This window comes from Aplidium turbinatum, chromosome 1, assembly GCF_918807975.1.
Source record: "Aplidium turbinatum chromosome 1, kaAplTurb1.1, whole genome shotgun sequence".
NCBI classification, from domain to species: domain Eukaryota; kingdom Metazoa; phylum Chordata; class Ascidiacea; order Aplousobranchia; family Polyclinidae; genus Aplidium; species Aplidium turbinatum.
In genome coordinates this window covers 19,293,500-19,313,630 of record NC_137472.1, presented here as the reverse complement: position 1 = coordinate 19,313,630, position 20,131 = coordinate 19,293,500, and the positions used below count along the sequence as shown (strand labels likewise).

Below are 20,131 nucleotides of genomic sequence, written 5' to 3'. Positions count from 1 at the left end.
TAAATTTTCCATTCTGATACTGGCAATTGTTGCCACTCTTGATCAGTAAGGTCAATAATGTTTTTCCAATTGTTGCCTCCAGCAATGTACAAGCACCTTGCCACTTCCCTGAATTGGCTGTAGTCGTATCAAACACCATACCACCAATGGCACCTTTCACTCTCCAGTTTTCCACCAACTTTACTACGGCCTGTTCCTGAGATGATCCGGTGTCGTCTGGTATCTCAGGCACCCCTAGGAACTGCTTCATTTCTGCATTAGGCTACCTTTGTCATCAAAACTAACGCCAGACACATATACACAGCACCTTTCTGATGAAACATTTTTTCTCATTTTCAGAACCTTACCGCCCCAGTGAATTATTGCCAAATCAGAGGCCTGGAACTCATCTCTGATATTTTGGGAGTGAAAGGACATAGTCTTATTAGCCAGTCTCTGAGCGGTTGTGACTGAGATATTAGTATCTTCGACTTGTATGCCGGACGCTTGAGCCACAGCAGCCACGAACAATGTTCCTTGCCCATAGCTCAATCCAAGTCGATCAGATGTTAAAGCATCAGATGTTAAACCTGTAGGCTGTAATGAAGAACATGCATTGCAATGTTGTGATTAAATTTTTTTTACATAATTTTACATACATCCAATTCCCTTCACGCTGTGAAGCAGTTAGGATTAATGAGACATGAGCCAAATTAATTACTTTCATCTAGCTGGTGGGAAAATTTTGAACAATAGAATATGAAATATTTCAGGAGATGTGCTGATAAATGCCTTATATCTTTCAATTTATAACCTTTAATCGCTCAAAATTTCAGCTCAATAGAGGTGAATAAAAGTTAAGAAAAGTCAAAAAATCTCGTAGTCGCAGCCTCAGTGGTTTTAGAGATACACTGTTAATACAAAAAAGTTGAATTGACCTCCCCCCAACCTTCAAAGGGTTAAGGCTCTAGATTTTCATAATATCTTATCTGGCCACCATTTTTTCAAAATGGCGGCAGAGCCACAGCTTTAGCACAAAATTCTGAAACTCCATCAAAATACTTTTTAACAAAGTTGGAAACCCGTAATACATAGCCGCACTAATTTTTAAAAAAATTTTGCAAAATGGTACACCCTACAATGCATAGACATATCAGGCTACCACATCATCAATGTCTATAAGCCACCACCCTCACGTTTAACACCTACAGCCATCCCAGTGTTTCCTCAACCCAGCCTCTATGCTGGCGACTTTAATTGTCACCACATTGACTGGGGATACAATACCACCAACACTGACGGAGAAAACCTGGCCTCATGGTCAGCCAATAATAACCTCACCCTACTGCACTATCCCAAGGGTGCAGCGAGCTTCTTCTCCGGGCGCTGAAACACTGGTACAAACCCCGATCTGGCTTTCGATGACCCCGATAATTGCCAACCGGACAGATGTGTGCTAGAGAAGTTCCCCAGGTCCCAACACCGACCCTCGCTCATCACGGCTCCAACGCTCACAATACCTGTCCCGAGCAAGCCTGTTAAGCGATGGAACTTCAGAATGGCTAACTGAGAATACTACAGCCTCTTCACCAACGAAGCCACACAGTACCTCCCAACCCCACACACCAACAACGTGGAAGAAGCCTACCAGGACTTTTGTGATGCAATAACATCAGCGGCAAAACACTCCATCCCCGTGGCCGACGAAAAAACTACATGCCATGCTGGGATAAGGAGTGCGAACGCGTCTACCTCGACTTCCTCCATGCCCCTCAGGGCAATAACACCAACAGCTCAGCCACAGCCCTGCTGGAAAGGCTGGACTCAAAGACGAAGGAGCGGTGGACAGAAGCCGTCGAATAAATCGACTTCACGCACTCCAGCCGCATTGCATGGAGTACATTGAACAATCTAACTGGCAGATCACATGCCTCTCGTCAACAATGTCCCGTTTCAGCAAATTCCATCGCCTCACAACTTGTGGAGAACGTGAAATACAAGTCGAGAGACCGTGTATCAGACAGGCCCGTCTTACAAGAAATGACGGACCTCTGGAGGGTAACAGCCCCAGACGGGGACAACATCTCGGGTGAGTTCACCCCGGAAGAATTTTCCGCCGCCCTCCTGCGTATAAAACCAGGTAAAACCCCGGGCCCTGACCACCTATGCCCAGAGTTGATACTCCATGTTGCCGCCCCCTTAAAGTCCTGGTTAAAAGACTTCCTTTTCTGCTGCTTGCGCCATCTGAGAATTCTAAGAATCTGGAGAAGAGCCCTTGTGGTTGCAGTTCCTAAGCCGAAGAAGCCCCCAGGGGACCCGAAGAGCTAACGCCCAATCTCACTGCTCTGCATCCCCTTCAAGATCCTCGAGAGACTCATCTACGCCCGTGTCGAACCAATAATAGATCCGCAGCTCCCCCGTGAGCAAGCTGGCTTTCGACACGGACGATCAACCGTAGATCAGGTCGCACTTACTGTATGACCTAAGATATTGAAGATAGCTTTTCGGCTAAGAAGAAGGCTGGCGCCGTGTTTGTTGATCTCACGGCTGGCTATGATACCGTATGGCATAGCGGCCTTACCTACAAGTTACTTCGTCTGCTCCCTTACAGACACATGATCTACATGATGATGGAACTTGTGCAAAACCGCAGCTTCACCCTCACAACCGGTAGCGGTCGTCGAAGCAGACTACGCCGACTTAAAAACGTCGTCCCACAAGGCCTCTTGTCTCCTCTCCTGTTCAACGTATATACATACGACCTGCCACCCCCCCTATCATTTCCAGGAAATATGCTTACGCAGACGACCTGGCACTCCTGCACTCAGCGGAAAATTGGCAGTCAGTAGAGAGGAACCTCAGCCAAGACATGCAAACACTTTCAGCATGCCTTCAGAAATGGAAGTTACAGCTCAGCAAGGCAAAAACAGTGTCCGCGGCCTTCCACTTTAACAATATTGAGAAGCACAGCGTGAGATAAACATCAACATTGATGGGGCACGTCTGCCCTACTGTACCGAAACTACCTATCTCGGCATAACCTAGGACAGGTCACTCACGTACCGCCGACACCTGGAGTCACTGCACAAAAAAACTATCAACACACGTCGCACTTCTGAGGCGACTGGCGGATTCCGGCTGGGGAGCTGGTGTCAAAACACGTCGCACAGCCACCCTAGCCCTTGTTCATTCCACCGCTGAGTACTGCGCACCAGCCTGGTGGCACACCCACCAGATTGACACCGCCATCAACGACGCCCTGCGTACTGTGACTGGATACCTGCGTCCCACCCCTACGGACTACCTACCCATCCTAGCAGGAATTCAACCTGCTGAGCTATGTCATGAAGGAGCCACGATTTCTCTCGCTCGCCGCGCCCTGGACCCCGACCATCCCCTCCACGCAGCACTCAAGCGACCACCACCTTCAAAGCAGCGACTGAAATTAAGACGCTCCTTTGTGCCTGCCGCACAACTGCTTAAGAATGCAGAAGAACTTGGGTTAAGTGCGCAACACTGGACGAACCACATGTGGAACACGGAGTGGCAAAACCATACCTCGACGCTCCGTGACTTCATACCCGACGCCGATCCCCGTCCACCAGGGATGTCTCTCGCAAGGCTTGCGTAGGTTAGGCACTACTATTTAGATATCCATGGTCAGGCTTAACCGCCTGCGAACTGGCATCGGCCAATTTCGTTCGGACATGCACAAGTGGGGCCTGGCTCCTCCATCATAATTCGAGTGTGACGCCACAGAACAGACCGCGGACCATGTCATTAACCACTGCCCAACCCACCGCCTCCACACGGTGCACATGGACTGAGGACCCTGGACGACGAGACTGTCGAGTGGCTGATGACTTCCTGCCCTCCAATCTAGCTTGGAAAAGACCTGCTCATACGCCGATGATGATGATTCTCAGATTTGTTCTATGACTTTAGACGCCAGGTTTATTAGACTTTAACGGTTGAACGGTTTTATGTGACGTTTGTTTGTAACAATAACTATTGTCAACTAGTTACTGTCAATCAACACAGAACACAGCACGAAACAAACTAATAAAGGGTGTGCTGAACGTAGTTATCAAAGTGGTCAATTAACTTTACAAATTTGGAGCTCTTTTCAACTATCTGTGTAAGGACATGCAATCTGATCAAAAACCTTCCACGTTCTTTTCCGATCATAAAACATCATCTGTGCTGTTACACTCGACACAACAACCTACTTTTTGAAACAAGTCTGAACATGCTTTGTATTCGCATTGGTTGCAACATTATTTTAACTTTATGCCATAACAAAGTTTTTTAGATTTCGGTGAATGTCACTGTATTCTTTGGTAACTATTTTAATATTTTTGTGTAACTTTAAATGTTTTGTTAGACATGACAATCTCATACATGTTATCATAGCTTTTAAACCAGCAGTCTCACCGTGTGTTGATAAAAAACAGGCTTGAATACAAATACTACAACTACCAGGGCAGTGCCAGAGCACTGCTTTTCTCATAAAATAAACAAACAAGAAATACTGCCAGGACAGAGACTAAGACTCTGCCAGACTGCTCTGCCAAGGCTCTGCCAGACTGCTCTGCCAAGACTCTGCTTTTTAGCACTGCCGGAGCACTGCTTTTTCGTACTGCCAGCAGATATCGAGAGGATCATACTCTACTACTAATATGCAAAAAAATCACTGAAGGCAACAAGCTAAAAAAATGACTGTAGAAGTATAATCAATTTTATTACAAGTTTTCAACTTTCAATGATAACTTACGTCCATAAATTAAGACCAAAATTTGACAATGACATGATAGGAGTGCTTGAAAAAATTTAAAATAAAATCACCACGATGTTAGTTCCAAATACAATTTAACCCAATGGCTCTTAACCTTCTTTTTGACACGCCCCTTTTAGCATGGATGACATGCGTTTTGCGTCCACCTCCAACTTTGAACAAGCGTATCACTAAAAGTAATTTTGTTTATTTATTAATTATGGTAGCATGGTAGCCTACGCTTTATTGAGAAACTGTAGTTAAAATTGTTTTTCGGAAACCAGATAATTACTATTAGGCCTACTACAAAGTTTAACTCCAGAAATAGCCCAACGAATGGTAGCCAGTTTTCAACTTACAGCCTGCAGCCTACTTGGTCTTGACAGCAACTGCAGTGGAAAATGTAGCAAAAATATGCGGATCCAGGCACTAGTAGTATTTGAATATCTTGAGTTGAGACAAGCGAGTAAATGGGAAAATAATCTCGAGTTACAGTTCTTCGATGTTACGCTTAGCTATATGGTTAAACTTCACGGCAAAACTCTTGTGGTTCTTCACAAATATTTTTGATGAATTCTAGGTTTCATCAATAGCCCACCTGGAAATTACTGTGTTTTGTAATTTTTGCTTTCAAGGCATTTGGCTGAGTTGTTGCTTGATTCTTCGGCTTGATTTCATTGTTACGCTACCATTTTTAGTAAAGCCACTCGATTTCCTTGTTCGACTCTTCCAGAGAAAAAGTTTGAATATCAAAGTTTCAATTAGCATGTTTCTTTGGATAACTCTCAAACAGTTGTGTGGAAAACCCAGGTTTTTTATTTTTTGTTATTATCTGCAAATGAAATATAATTAATGTGTACACCTAAATTGTTGTCAAGTTTTAACGTTGAAACCCTGAAGAACAAATATAACACAACTCAAGATTTCAAGTTATTTGAAAGGTATGGGTACACCATTTTAAACTGAGTCTTTTCAATATCTACATTTTCAAACGAAAAATAGATTAATGCTGCTACAATCATACAAAAGTCAAAATAATTACGGTCACAAGAGGGTTGCCAAAACCATATTATCGAATAATAGTTAAAGAGAAAGTTGTTAATTTTCGTGTGACAACCATAATTTTGTCGGTTTCGTATCGCCTTCCATAAACATCGGTAATTCTAAACATGTTAGTTTCTTGTTCAGTTTTCTTTGTATGCGTAAAATATCATTTGATATATAGGCTAGCCTGCATGAATGAAAGGTAACTTCTGAGTGGTGTAGGGACTGTTCTTAATGAAAGTTAACATGAGGTAAATCCTTACTTTCTTAAAATAGCTTGTGATCTATAATTAATGACATGTATAAGTTTTCTCCAAATTTTATTGGTAACGGTATTGCATTTTGCTTTAAGTGGATTTTTAAGCTAGATATAATGGGCACAATATTCTTAAATAATGAAACTTGGAAGCAAAATTCTTTAACTATTTTATCTTGGCAGCAAAGCATTTATTTCAAGCTTTTTAAGAATAAAAGTTTTTTAAATGAAGTGAAAAAGAATGGTGATCAATGCTGGATGTGAGATTCGAATCCACGCGGACGACCAATTGGTTTTTAAGACCGACACCTTATACCCTCTCCTTGTCCGGTCTATTTAATAAACCTTGTTATCACTTTCCATCGTGATGTGTTGTCTTTGAATCGAAGGTTGGTTGTCACTTGCTTCCACACGTCACGCTTGTACTACTATTTTTTTTTTTTCTCGAAGTTTGACAAGCCAGTCACTGGTGTACAACATCTCTCCAAGTCCGTCTCCTTCTCCCCTTACATCACTTTCCCTCCACCACACCTTCAACAACCAATTGATGCAGCTGGTCTGACGATCCTCTCAACATATGCCCGCACATTTCATCTTTTGTTTTACAAAATCGCAAACTAAAACTTATAAACGTCTACTCAATAAAATTACAGACTAAAACTTATAAAATTTCTTATAAATTTGGAAAAGAAAATATATTTGGAGGACAACTCTGTGCTTTGCTATAAAACAGAAATTTCCAGCTGTTAGTTCTTACGCTATTCTTTTTGCTTCTCGATGCTTGACAAGTTGTACAACACCTCTCCAAGTTCGTCTCCGTTTTCCCTTGCATCTTTTTCGTTCACCTTACCTTACGATTAAGAACGGGAGTTGGCACTTCAATGCTTGCTTGATAACCTGGGATATGAGGGACTCTGCTGTGTGTCAGCGCAGTACGACGGAGCAAACAGCCAACCACATCATCTTTGGGTGTCACATCTATTCCCCTCCCAACGGAATAACAGTCATCCGCACACTTGACGATCTGACGAAAAGTTGGGTCCAAGTCCTTCCTTTCGGCTGACCATAAACTTTTTGCTTCATACGAACGATGACGACGACCTTACCTTCAACACCCAAGTGATGTCTGACAATCGTCTCAACACGTCTCCCAAATTTCATCTTTTGTTTCACAAAATTGAACTGAAAAAAAAAAAAACGTTTAGTTGTTAGTATCTTTGTTATTCTTTTTGCTTCTCGATGCTTGACAAGTCAGCTCACATTTGTACAACACCTCTCCAAGTTTGTCTCCGTTTTCCCTTGCATCTTTTTTGTTCACCTTACCTTCAACAAACAATTGATGTACCTGATCTGACAATGGTCTCAAGATATGTCTTTTAAATTTCATATTTTATTCTACAAAATTGAACTAAAAGATAAACTGAAGCAAAGGACAATATGTGTTTTGTTACAAAAAAGAAACTTTCAGTTGTTAGTACCTTTGTTATTCTTTTAGCTTCTCCATGCTTGACAAGGTGTACAACAGCTCTCCAAATTCGTCTCCTTCTCCCCTTACATCACTTTCCCTCCACCACACCTTCAACAACCAATTGATGCAGCTGGTCTGACGATCCTCTCAACATATGCCCGCACATTTCATCTTTTGTTTTACAAAATCGCAAACTAAAACTTACAAAGGTCTACTCAATAAAATTACAGACTAAAACTTATAAAATTTCTTATAAATTAAAAAAAAAAAAATTATTTGCAGGACAACTCTGTGTTTTGTTGTAAAACAGAAACTTTCAGTTGCTATAGCTCCTACGTTATTCTTTTTGCTTCCCTCTGTTTGACAAGTTATGCGTTGTAAACGTTGTGCTAAAAATTGATTGTTTGCTCTCATCATCATGTATCGGCCATGTAGTATGAGTATTGTGTTAGGTGTTCATTTGTGTGTCTCTTTTATACAAAAGTAGTTGTCTAAACTTGCGTTTGTTTCTCATATTTAGAAAATCTTGTCTCTTTATCATTACAAATAGTTTAAAATAAAAATTGAAATGACTACAACACTCAATAGTTTATCTAAAAACCTTATTGGTAACAATCACTTGAGTATGTCATAGATCAATAGTGTCTCACCTGGTAATTTCAAACACATCTCTTGTGATCACCTCATGTAGAATCACACCTGAGGAAACTTGATAGGCAAGTATCTTACAAAATCTGAACCGAACAACTTCATAAGAAAAAAAAAAAAAACTCAGAATACATGAATTTTTGTAGACTTATGGTATGTTTTGTTGGTGTGATAGCGTGTTCTTACAAAAAACAAAATGTCTTGGAGGCTAGGTGCTATTGTAAAAGAGAGTGATCGTTTACCAAGTCGTGTTGTTATATTATCATGTCAGTGCTTAGTTGTTGTTAGTATCATACAGTAAGACAAAAAAGTTATTTCCAAAAATACAAATAAAACTACAAACTTAAACTTACGTCATTGCGACAAAGTTATCACTTTTGCAAACCTTGGGTTGTAACAATTTCAGGGTTTACTGCAGTTACAAACAATTGGTATCAAGCTTTTAACGAAAGCCGTTGTTGCGCTAACCTTCACTAAACGAAGACCTAATGGAGGTTTACCAATACAAGTATATAAACTAAAACAAGGTGAAAGAATACAGGATTTGTTAAGTCTTTGGGTTAAACTGTTGGACATAAAAGGATAAAAATTAAAGAGTATGAATTAATATCAGAGTTGCAATATAGTTTGAGGCAACTGCGAAAGGTTACAGATAATAATGAATCCCAAAACTAAATGATAAGTGACTAAGGAACCCTTTAAAACCTTGGATTACGATAAACTTAAACCAACCAAAAAGCTGTTACCTAACAAATGTACCTTAGATGATAATTTTTTTATAAAACTAAAATAAAACTTTAGTTCAACTAATCTTCTAAGGTTAAAGAGTATGAATTAAAATCAGTATTGTAATATAATTTGAGGCAACTGTGAACATACCTAGGCAAGAAAGTAATTAACAACAGATTTCCTACAAAATTATGAGTAGGGAAAGTACCGACTTCTTTTTTTAATTTTCTAGACGAATTAAGATTACGCAACGGTTGTGACACCGATGAACGATGACGCGGTGGAACTAATATAATGTCATTGCTCAGCTTTTAAGACACTGTTTTGTTTGGCTACACTGCTCTGTTTGGCTACACTGCTCTGTTTAGTTACCCTGCTTCTTGCTGTGTACTACCAGACGTAGCACTGTATGGTGACTGTCTTTCTCACAAAATAAAACAAACAAGATATAAATCATTTCAATTTCACATAAAATACACAAACAAGAAATAATACTCAGCTTTTACTACTTTTCTACACTGCTACCAGACGCTAAGGACATTGTCAGGACTCTTGCTCTGTTAGGACTCAGCTTGTCTCATCATATAAACAAATAAGAATTAATATCAATTTCACATAAAATAAACAAACAAGAAATGATACCCAGCTTTCACTGTTTTTTCACACTGCTTCTTGCTCTGTACTGGCAGATGTACCATTGTAAGGGGACTGTTTTCCTCATAAAATAAACAAACAAGAAATAAATAATAATAATTTCGCATAAAATAAACAAACAAGATATAAATAATATCAACTTCACATTAAATAAACAAACAAGAAACAATACTCAGCTTTCACTGTTTTTTCACACTGCTTCTTGCTCTGTACTGGCAGATGTACCATTGTAAGGGGGTTGTGTTCCTCATAAAATAAACAAACAAGAAATAAATAATAACAATTTCGCATTAAATAAAACCAACAAGAAATAATATCAACTTCACATAAAATAAACAAACAAGAAATAATACCCAGTTTTTACTGTTTTGCCACACTGCTTCTTGCTCTGTACTGGCAGACGTAGCATTGTAAGGGGGCTGTTTTCCTCATAAAATAAACAAACAAGACAACTACCAGGGCAGTGCCAGAGCACTGCTTTTCTCATAAAATAAACAAACAAGAAATACTGCCAGGACAGAGGCTAAGACTCTGCCAGACTGCTCTGCCAAGGCTCTGCCAGACTGCTCTGCCAAGACTCCGCTTTTTAGCACTGCCGGAGCACTGCTTTTTCGTACTGCCAGCAGATATCGAGAGCATCATACTCTACTACTCATATTTAACACTCAACATTCTTGCAGTGTAAAATGAGTGACCGAAAGATTGCTGAGTTATCCTTTGCTAAATCATTTATTTTTTCATCATAAAGAGCAAGCTTAAAATTTGTTCGGTAAATTTTTCAATGTTGAGTTTTCATACTGCACAATATGCGTGGTACCTCGTTGGAAACTGCCTTGAAAAGTATCTACAGTAGGCTACAAAAAGTGGTTACTTACGAAATGAAATGTTTAATTTTCATGATAATGAGTTAATAAAATATGTGTAATTGCTTAATGCTTGGTTGAATTGGTAGATAATGTGCATGTTAGAATGATTGTCATAACATTTAACTTTTAGCCTTCGTTCGGCTGCACGGGACAACTCTAGGCTACCGATTTCAACTTAATTATTCTAAAATACGATTAACTTTTTTCTTGAAACCTTAGGCTTAGAGACTTGAAATTTTCTGATATTTCTATGTTAGTATGCATACTAAATTTTAGTAAAAAAATTGTTTGTAGTTACTGAAATTGAGAATCGAGTTGTTTTTACACCCTTAACAAGCGGCATGTTGACAATAATTGTACTCTTGCACATTTTGTATCAAACTGACGTCAGAATAAAAAAAAAACAAAGACATTTTCTTTACTGTTAAATGAAGCAGCGTACGCAAATGATTCAATTGAAACCAAATTATGACAGAAGGCTTTGTCGAGGTGGTTTTAGGTGGTGTCAAAAGTAATACTCTTTTTTTGTTACAGAGTGTTTGTTATACACAGACTTAACGCAATCCATTCAGCTCTTCCTGAATATAAGCCGGTTGTGTTTCTGGTTTCTGCAGACCAGGCAATTGCTAATAATCGGTGTAACTACTCGGGTTCTATCGGGTTTTTTGAAGATAATTGCTTCCTCTTCTGGCGGTGTCGTAATGGGCCGTACCAGAACCATTTCTTCTGCAGCATGCGGAAAACGACTTCTCATCACCATATGGTAAGCAGAGTGCTTCCACCAAAGGCTAACATATCTGTTTTGCAAGCTATTTCAAAAAAATTCTCTGTTGGTATTTTTTTCTAAACTCTGGTTGTGGTCTCCATAGATCAGGGATGGCGAACCTTTTTTAGTGCATGGGTCACAAAAGAGACCTTAATCCTTGTAAAAGCAAAAGTGGGTCATACATTTAATTACATGTTAATGCGAAACTTGCTGCTGAATCTTCTCTGCAAGTCTTATTATCCTTGGTTGGTAATCCGTAGTTTTTAGCTTGACACATGCAGCACTCATAGCTGAGCTGAGACGATTCCGTGTGCTTGATTGTATAAAAATTCATGTGCGAAAATAAAGATTCGCACGAATATGAAGAACCAAACAACGTTATCAGAGCTACCGCAAATCTTTTCATAGTTTCAAACGAATTTGGCAGGGAGTTCAACTCTGTAAGAATTGTATTTTCAGCATGGTTTTCAACAGCAGGAAAGTCACAACCATTCATATCCGTTTTCATTTCAATTTTTTGTAGGAGATGATTTAAGTCTACAAATTTTGTTTTCCAAACTGCACTTTCTTGAAAGTTTATCATTTCCATTTCCAAGTTGTAAAGACGAAGTCATTCAAAGTTTGATAATTCAAGATTTTCAAATTGAATTGCATGCGGGAAAAGAATGAACTGCAATGTAGTAGCCTATCTAGCTTTCGGATCTGGGTAAACCTTTCTGACATTACATTTTTGGCCTCTTTCGTCAGTAGGCTAAAACATACTTGTTGAGTGCAGTTTGCTTTTGTTCATAAGTTAAATTGGTGCTGGTAAAGTGCTTCAACAACTGAGGAAAATATTTCAGCTGGCCTTGTTCAAGGTCTACAGAAAAAGTAGCGAGGTTCTTCTCAAATGCTTTAATGTGCCCAAACATGGATAATACAATTTTTCCACAGCCTTGCAATTTAGTATTTAACTTATTGTAGGCCTAATGCATTGTGAAATCAGCGAAAAAATGTAGCCTAAATCATTCAACCAAGTAGCCTACTTTCGCTTAACTCTGGATATTTTTGATCTTTTTCAGCTAAAAAAAAGTTGTAGACTACTTCTTCCAACAATTCAACAAATCGCTGTAAAACATTACCACAACTTAAGTTGTGTCAGACTGCTATATGGCAATTCGGTATGGTTACTAGATTAAAATAGGGTGGGGCCTTATTACAAATATTTAGTGAAACATTTATTTTTTGCTGAAATATTTGTTTAAATTTTATGATTTAAAACAAGACAAGTGGGTCACTGAAAATCTGTGATGGGTCACTTCGTGACCCGCGGGTCAGTGGTTCGCCATCCCTGTTAGATGATAAACGATCTTTAGCCAGAGAGAGCCGATGTCCGCCGATTTACAATGCAGGCTTACAGTACTTATCCACCATATAGTGACCATTTCACCTTTGGTTTTATTACAATACTATATGATCTTTGGTTTGCTTATGTTGCTTTGACTTCTCCAGTCATGTGCATGGATGATAGAAGTACAACTGATTTGTTTTTTTCCCTTGGGACGTATGAAGGGACTGTTGCATCCGGATGGTCGGAGAAATTGGTCGAGTAAACAGTCTTTTCGTTGACAGGCTGCATATTGTTTGGCAAGAACATTTTTTTTCTGAATGTTCCAGCTAAAGTCATGTCCAAAATGTTCAATATTTCAGTGAGCTCCATACGTATAAAAAAAATATATTGGTGGTGACATTTCTTCCAGAGCCTTCATACAAACAGACCAGTTCCAGAACTGTTTTTTAACCAACATTGATTTGTGGGAGTGGGGGATTATCTACTAGTTTTGAAATATAAAACTGATCACGTTAGATGCATCACAAGCTCAGAAAAACACATATTTAGCTGCTTTAGATGACAGTTTAATGTGAATTTTGAAAACTACTGTCCTGGGACCAAACATAGGCCTAATAGAAGCATTGCCTAGTACTAGTGTGTACACAGCTACAATGGCTGACTCATTATAGCTGTCCAATTAGTCCTCGAAAGTTGTCTACTCACTAACTCTGCAACTTTCAAACCACCAAATAGCATAGCCTACAACGACAAAGAAAGCTGTTTGTTTGAGTATAATTGAGGAAACAGATAACATAACACATAGCGCAGTGGTTCCCAACCTTGGGGTAAATTACCCCCGGGGGGTAATTTGCCTGATTTCGCGGGGTAACGAGATCGAAGGTTGTAAACTTTATAAAAGCGAAGGAATTGAACAGTCGTCTTTACAAGGAACTGTGCAAGAAGATAGATGGAAGAAATATACGAAGCATTACTGTACCACACAGAAGTACGATGGCTGTCTCATGGCAAAGAATTACTCGCCTGGTCGAACTTTGTGAGGCTGTCCATGTTTTTCTGATAGAAAAGAAGTCCGACTTGGCTGAATACTTCTCTAACCAACAGTGGATTTCCCAACTGAGCTACCTGGCTGATATCTTTGGTGAATCGAACAAAGGCAATCTTTCAATTCAAGGCAAGAATGTAACTGTGATCGACACCAAAGTAGCCGGAGCAGTATTTATCGTAAAGGTTAAATTGTGGAACAAGCGAGTTGGAAGAAGAACAGTTTCAGATGCTTGACATGTATCTCGAAGACAATGGACTTGAGTTGACAGCGGCGTTGAAGGAGGACATAGCTGACCACTTAGGCCAGCTAGCCAAGAAGATGGACAACTACTTTCCGAATTTGAACACGGCTAGTCCCCAATGGTCCACTGAGCCATTCACATGTGATCACAGGCAGGTGGATAATGACAACTTTCCGGCCAAAGAAGAACTTATCACTCTTCGAATGAACAAAGCGTTGAAACTTGATTTCAATTGGAAAGGCTTAGAACCCTTCTGGTTTAGCAGACTTCAGAACGCAACAACATTAGCAACACAGGCATTAAATATCCTGACATCTTTTTCAACAACGTATCGCTGTGAACAAGGATTTTTAACTGTCTTGGGAATGAAGGCAAAGAAGCCCAATCGCCAGGATGTCGAAAGCAACACAAGAATTGTCCTCAGTAGCTTACCACAAAGCCCAGGATCACAAAGCTGGCGGCTGAAGTCAAGGCCCGAACTTCGCATTGAATGTTTACCACGCATTGTTATCTTGTATTCAGTATTGTATTGCATTTTGATTGTCATAGTTAGCCCTTTGAAATACATAGCAATAAACACCTTTGTTTTTGAAAATTGATCGTGGGGGTAATTGGCTCACTTCAGGGTGGATATTAGGGTAACAGCCAAAAAAAGGTTAGGAACCACTGACATAGCGTTATCCACTGTCTATCTAGGTGGCCTTAAAACACATGTGATACTTCCCAAGAGCTCAGTATTTGAACGCTTTGACCACCAATAAATACGACAAACCATACAAAAAATATAACTAATTTGGAAATTTCAATAGAAAATGTAGGGGCCTATGTGGTGAAATTGTATCTATGCCACCTCTTAGAGAAGTAAAAAAGGGCAGTCTGACAAAACTTAAACAATTGGTGTTTCATCAAAAATATTTCTTGTCTGGCCTCAATGGCTGGACAAATCAGTAGCAATCAATGAGCTGGTAAACAAGTTATTAAAACGGAATGTCTGAAAAAGTGTCATATATCAGAAACTATTTCGAGGCATTAACTGGAAAGTCGCCATTTTTGTGTCTGGTGCGAAGATCTGATAGGCTACTAGCGAACTTAGAACATTACACTATTATGTCACTTTCATTTAATTGCTTCAACTTTACAGTCGAAATGGAATAAAGTTGATAGTTGTTTCACAGCTCTCAGCTGCAGTTCTTTTCCTCTCACTCTCTTCAAGAGCTTGTCAAAACAAAGTAAACCTAGCCTATAGCCTATACTACTACAGTATCATAGCCGATGCGGCCTTTGATGAACTAGATGCTCAGCAGTTAGTAAATTTTTCCAATGTTCCCTTTGTCGTGCAGTGTCCCAAAGTGTTCTTGTTTGGCTGATTGATATACAGTAGTTCACTGTAGTTCGTTGAAAATTAGATACAAATGTTGTTTGTTGTCTGCTACGAGCACGTCTCCCGAGAAGGCGACCGCTTAAAGCCTTAGACAGAGATTTTCAAATTCTTCTTTTTTGATGATGTAACCGAGAAATTTGAGTTGCCTTTGTTATGTTGTACAATATAGTTCCTTATCTTCATGTACCTGGTCTAAAGCTTCTGCATTTGTGATATGATCAGTAGAAAGTGCGTTGAGGTATTTACAGATAGATGGAAATAAGAAGGCAAAAGTAGCCTAACTGCAAAATTGTTTATAACAAAGTATATCAAGTAACTATACAACGTATATCAAGCAATTGTACAACACCTGCTGGAAAATGAACAATGTGTATTAAACTTTCGAATCGAAATGTTTTCCATTCTTGCTAAAAACCATTCTTTATTTCACCTTGCAGCACTGGAAAAACTATTCATTAATTGCGGATCCAGACTTATGCCGCCAAACAGAATTCTTCAAAGTTTCTTCCTTCATCTAAAATTACTATACGTTGATCAAAAGTTACTTTTTGTTTTCTTCATTCTATCTATCTATAAATAGTTCAACACAGCATTTCATCACATTTAGGTTTACTTTATCCTAACCAGCTCAGTGGCCGAGTGGTTATCCCCTTTGGCTCTAGTGTTAATAGATCTGAAATAAATTCCAGGTCAGCCAAACTGAAGACTTTAAAAACGGTACCGATTGTATTGTTTCTTGCATAACGCAGTGAGAATAAGTAGAGTAATAATGTGATTACATGTTACATTGTGACCCTGATATAAAATTAAAACCGAGCCCTGCCGCTAAAGGACCTTAGCTGTTCTAGAGCGACAATAAGTAAAACCGTAACATTATTATCATTACGTTATTCTGACGGTATCAGCTCATTGGCCGAGTGGTTATCACCTGTAGCTCTACTGCTGGTAGATCTGAGATTAATTCTAGGCCGGTCGTATCAAAGACTTTAAAAGCGGTACTGATTGTGTTCTTTCTTGCATAACACAATGAGGGTAATTTGGATAATCGTACGTCCTTGGTAAGTATGTCACTAATTTTGTAATTCTATTGCAAAAATGAACAAATATAACAATTGATAATAGTGTTACGGACAATAGTTCTCCAGACAAAACATAAAACCTTTAATGTCATAATTTACCTGGCGTCTACGTCAGGGAATATTTCTGTAAACGAGGTACTCTTACATCATCTTGAATTAAGAAATATTGCATCATCCAGATTTAACTCGTGTGAATTAGGAAATATTGCATCAGACAGATTCACGTCGTGAGAAATTACTCAACAAAGTATTTCACTATTACGTCACAGAGGCGAGTTGTGTGCGTTTGAAATGTGGCAATGAGTTTCGTCATTCTGTAGATTGTCGATGAGAAAGCTAGTCAGATATTAAACAGTTCTGCTTTGCGTACTAGCTAGATGAAATTTCCGTTATTTATCTAGAAATCTGTCTTGTTGATGACAAGTTGTTTTGTGCGTTAGTGCGTACCGTGTTGCGTGCTATTTTTAACAGCCCGTGTTGCTGTGCTCTCTTGAAATACACTTCGTGAAAGAACTTTTTCAGAACTGTGTTTTCTTTCGGTCATCGCATACAGACGAAGGATTAGGGAATTTTATCCTACAACTTTCCCACGAAGATATATGGTTTATCGCTGTGACCAAATAGCATGAATAAAAATTCTTGGTAAAGCAATACATCCACTTTGGTTTCACCATAAAATGACTTATCAAAAAGTAGGTCATGCCTAAATTGCTTCGGAAAATAAATATTTTCAAAATGTTTTAGAGTTAAAGGCGTATGAAAACTAGAAGTTGCTAAATTAATGTTGGAGCACAATCATAATATTTTACCTTGTACTTTCTCTAACCGCTTTAAAAAAAAGCAATAAATATTTATTATTGCCCAACTAGAATTCAATCAATACTAACATTGAAGTTGTTTCTTTGTATGTTTCTATCAGGGATACCTAAACTAGTAGGTATCCCTGGTTTCTATAAAACTTCAACTAAGCATCAAGTGCAGTGAAGTTAAAATATGGCACTCAAACCGCAAGACATGAAAAAAAATCATTCTACACATTTAGTAGACAATATAAAAGAGTTTTAATTGCATAGGCAATGCTAGAAAAGGTTGCAACAAAGACTATGTGGAATATGTGGACTTATGTGGAATATTCGGATATTTGCTTATAGTCCGTATTTAGTCGTTGATTGTGACTACCAAACATTAGATTTATACTAGAGTCCTTGCCAGACCTATGCTGCATGTTAATTTTATTGTTTTTGTTACTTCATAAATTTCAGTTCGATTTGTTAGCCTACAAGATAATGTAATATTAGGCCTATTGTAAATACCTGTAAGTTAACTGTTTCTCATCAGCAAGGCTGAGAGGGCTGCTGAACTTGAAGACTATATCACTTGGCAGCTTTCCCAAAAAAAAAAAAAATCTTCTAAATTGGAATGTATTGCTTTCACTGCGTTGTTATTTCGCTGTCAGAAATAAAAACAAACTGATGCATGAAACAAAGAATACCTGCTAAGCTTGTGAAAGTGCAGCTAAAATGAGTCAACAGAAGCAAGTTACGCCAATTTCACATTAAAAAGGATAACATAGGCCTACTGCCGAACACAATTTGTCTATTGGCCTACCTCTAAAATGATTTTTAATTAAACGGTTGTGAAATTCTTTATTCTCACTGAAAAATGATACGCATTGTTGCTAGCTGTAAGATCACAATCTAAAACTTTGAACCCCCTTAGAAACGGACCCGGATTTGCATAGGCTACACTGAATCAGTTTAACCCTTACGAGGTTGGGCTCCCTGGAGTCTTGCTCAGTTTGGGGGGGGGCTGTCGATTCTTCTTATGCTTTAGGAGTGATATCTCTGTTATTTTTTAAGGTACGGCTTCAAACTTTGGGATTCACTTTGTAAAATTATTCACGCTGAGCATATCCGAAAATTAAACCTATGTGAATTTTAGAACTGCTCATAGACGTTGAAATGTTGAGGTGACTTATGACTTTTGGATTATTTTGCGATTAAAGCAATTGTCGCGTGAGTTTACACATTATTTTTTGGTAGAGTAATGAAGAACATGCATTGCCATGTTGTGATTAAATTTTTTTTACATAATCTCAATTTGAATCTATATTTTTCATGCAAAATAATAACTTTTCCCACGCTCAAAATAAAGCTCGCTTCTTGACTAAAAGAACAATGCTTCATCAATTACATGCAGTAATGAGATTTCTGAACGCGTGTCACACCAATTTGGATTATGATCTTGTGACCTCGGCTCCAAGAACAGCAACTCCTACGCTTTATTAACAAATGTAGACCAGCTGAAGAAGCAGGGTGGCGTTTATCAAATACTATTATGTAATCCACGAAACGAATGGAAGATCATGCAACAAAAAAAGCGGTTTAAATGCAATGTATTGTAGTTGCAACAGCGTCTCTCAATGTAAGTTCAATGTGAACTCGGCTACATACAAGGCTAGTACTAGGAGTAAGATTACCCGATAAAGTCGATGATGCTTTACATAAACAGAAGTCAGAAAGAAATTCAAAATAAAACAGTTACGGTTCATTAATTAACAGAACGTCACAACGCTTTTCATCAAAAGGAAAATCTGTAATGCCTCGGGTCATTTTCTTGTGGATTCAATAAGCTCTCTAAGATTCATATGCCACACACTAAAATCCAAACAATATTTAGATTTATTCAAAGTAGTATTTATTATGCGTCAAATCATTGTGAACCTGGAGAAATACTTTACAAAGAATTTGCTGCCTTTTTTTTTTTTGCCTAATGGGCGTTTATGCGATAAAAATGTCAGTTTGGCAGCAAAATATTGATAAGTATTTTGATTTGGTTACAGCAATACCGGACTGCAGCAATTGGCACAAGGCTCTTGCAGCAACGTTTTTCAACTTGATTCAATGGTAAAGCAACCTGTGTTCTGTCAGGTTATGTACACACAAATTCAGAAATATTTAAGAATATGCAATGAGGCACATTGAAATTACAAGTGGCTGCACATTTACAGTTCGATAATACGAGAAATTGAATACAACGCTAATACAATCATTTCGACGTGGATTCAACATTGCAAGACGATGTAAACATGCGCGGGTTTGCAATTAGATTACTTCTCTTCTGTCCTTGTTTGTATAAAAGTCATAAAATCAGTCGTTGTATCCGTGCTAAAATTCAGCTATGCTCAAACCGCATTATATTGATATTTTCTAAATAGAAAATGGATTTATAAAATATGAATACAATACTGTTTCAGCATATAAAAATGCTGAATTTTACATCGAGTATTACGATTAGTTTTATGACCCACTTTTTATAAAAAAGGATAGATGATTTTGATAAGCAATCTAATTGCAAAACCGCACATGTTTACAAGTATTCAACGTCTTGATATGTTGAATCAACGTAAAAATAGCTATCTGTCTAATAAAAGGAAAAAAGGAAAATCTCTCATTGAGCTCCGCGTTTTATTTAGGCTGTGGTTGAAGCCAAAGTTTATAAAACCGCAATCATTCAAATAGTTTATTCTGCGCAAAAGCAAACTTGACATACTCGTATGGAATGTGCAGGGCATAAAGGCTTTTCACAGCATTGACATTGGCCACGGTTTTTTGGTAGTTTATTTTTTGTGGCTTTGGCACCTTCTCAATAAGCAAACGCAGTAGTTGTCCACCGTGGGGACTTCGCTTTGCACGTGAATGAACCAACCCATCCTTTGGTCGATGATATCGGTGCCACCCTTTGTGAAGTCGTAAAGCTTATACAAGCCTGGCTTCTTTTTGCCGTCATCCTTGGTAATCCCCAATAGAGGTTGCATGGTCGTCAACATCAACACATTCCGCATGCCAGAATTCTTCGTTTTTACTAC

General features: G+C 38.6%; 1 protein-coding gene across 1 annotated transcript in view; it reads right to left on the bottom strand.

Moving 5' to 3' along the window:
- Window positions 1-17,902: 17,902 nt before the first annotated feature.
- The window catches only part of LOC145769471 (short transient receptor potential channel 5-like), a 61,117-nt gene continuing 58,888 nt past the window's right edge, over window positions 17,903-20,131 (bottom strand). The window contains exon 22 of the mRNA XM_082581119.1: window positions 17,903-18,010. The gene's annotated coding sequence lies outside the window, so the exon portion shown is untranslated. The remainder of the gene's footprint in view (window positions 18,011-20,131) is intronic.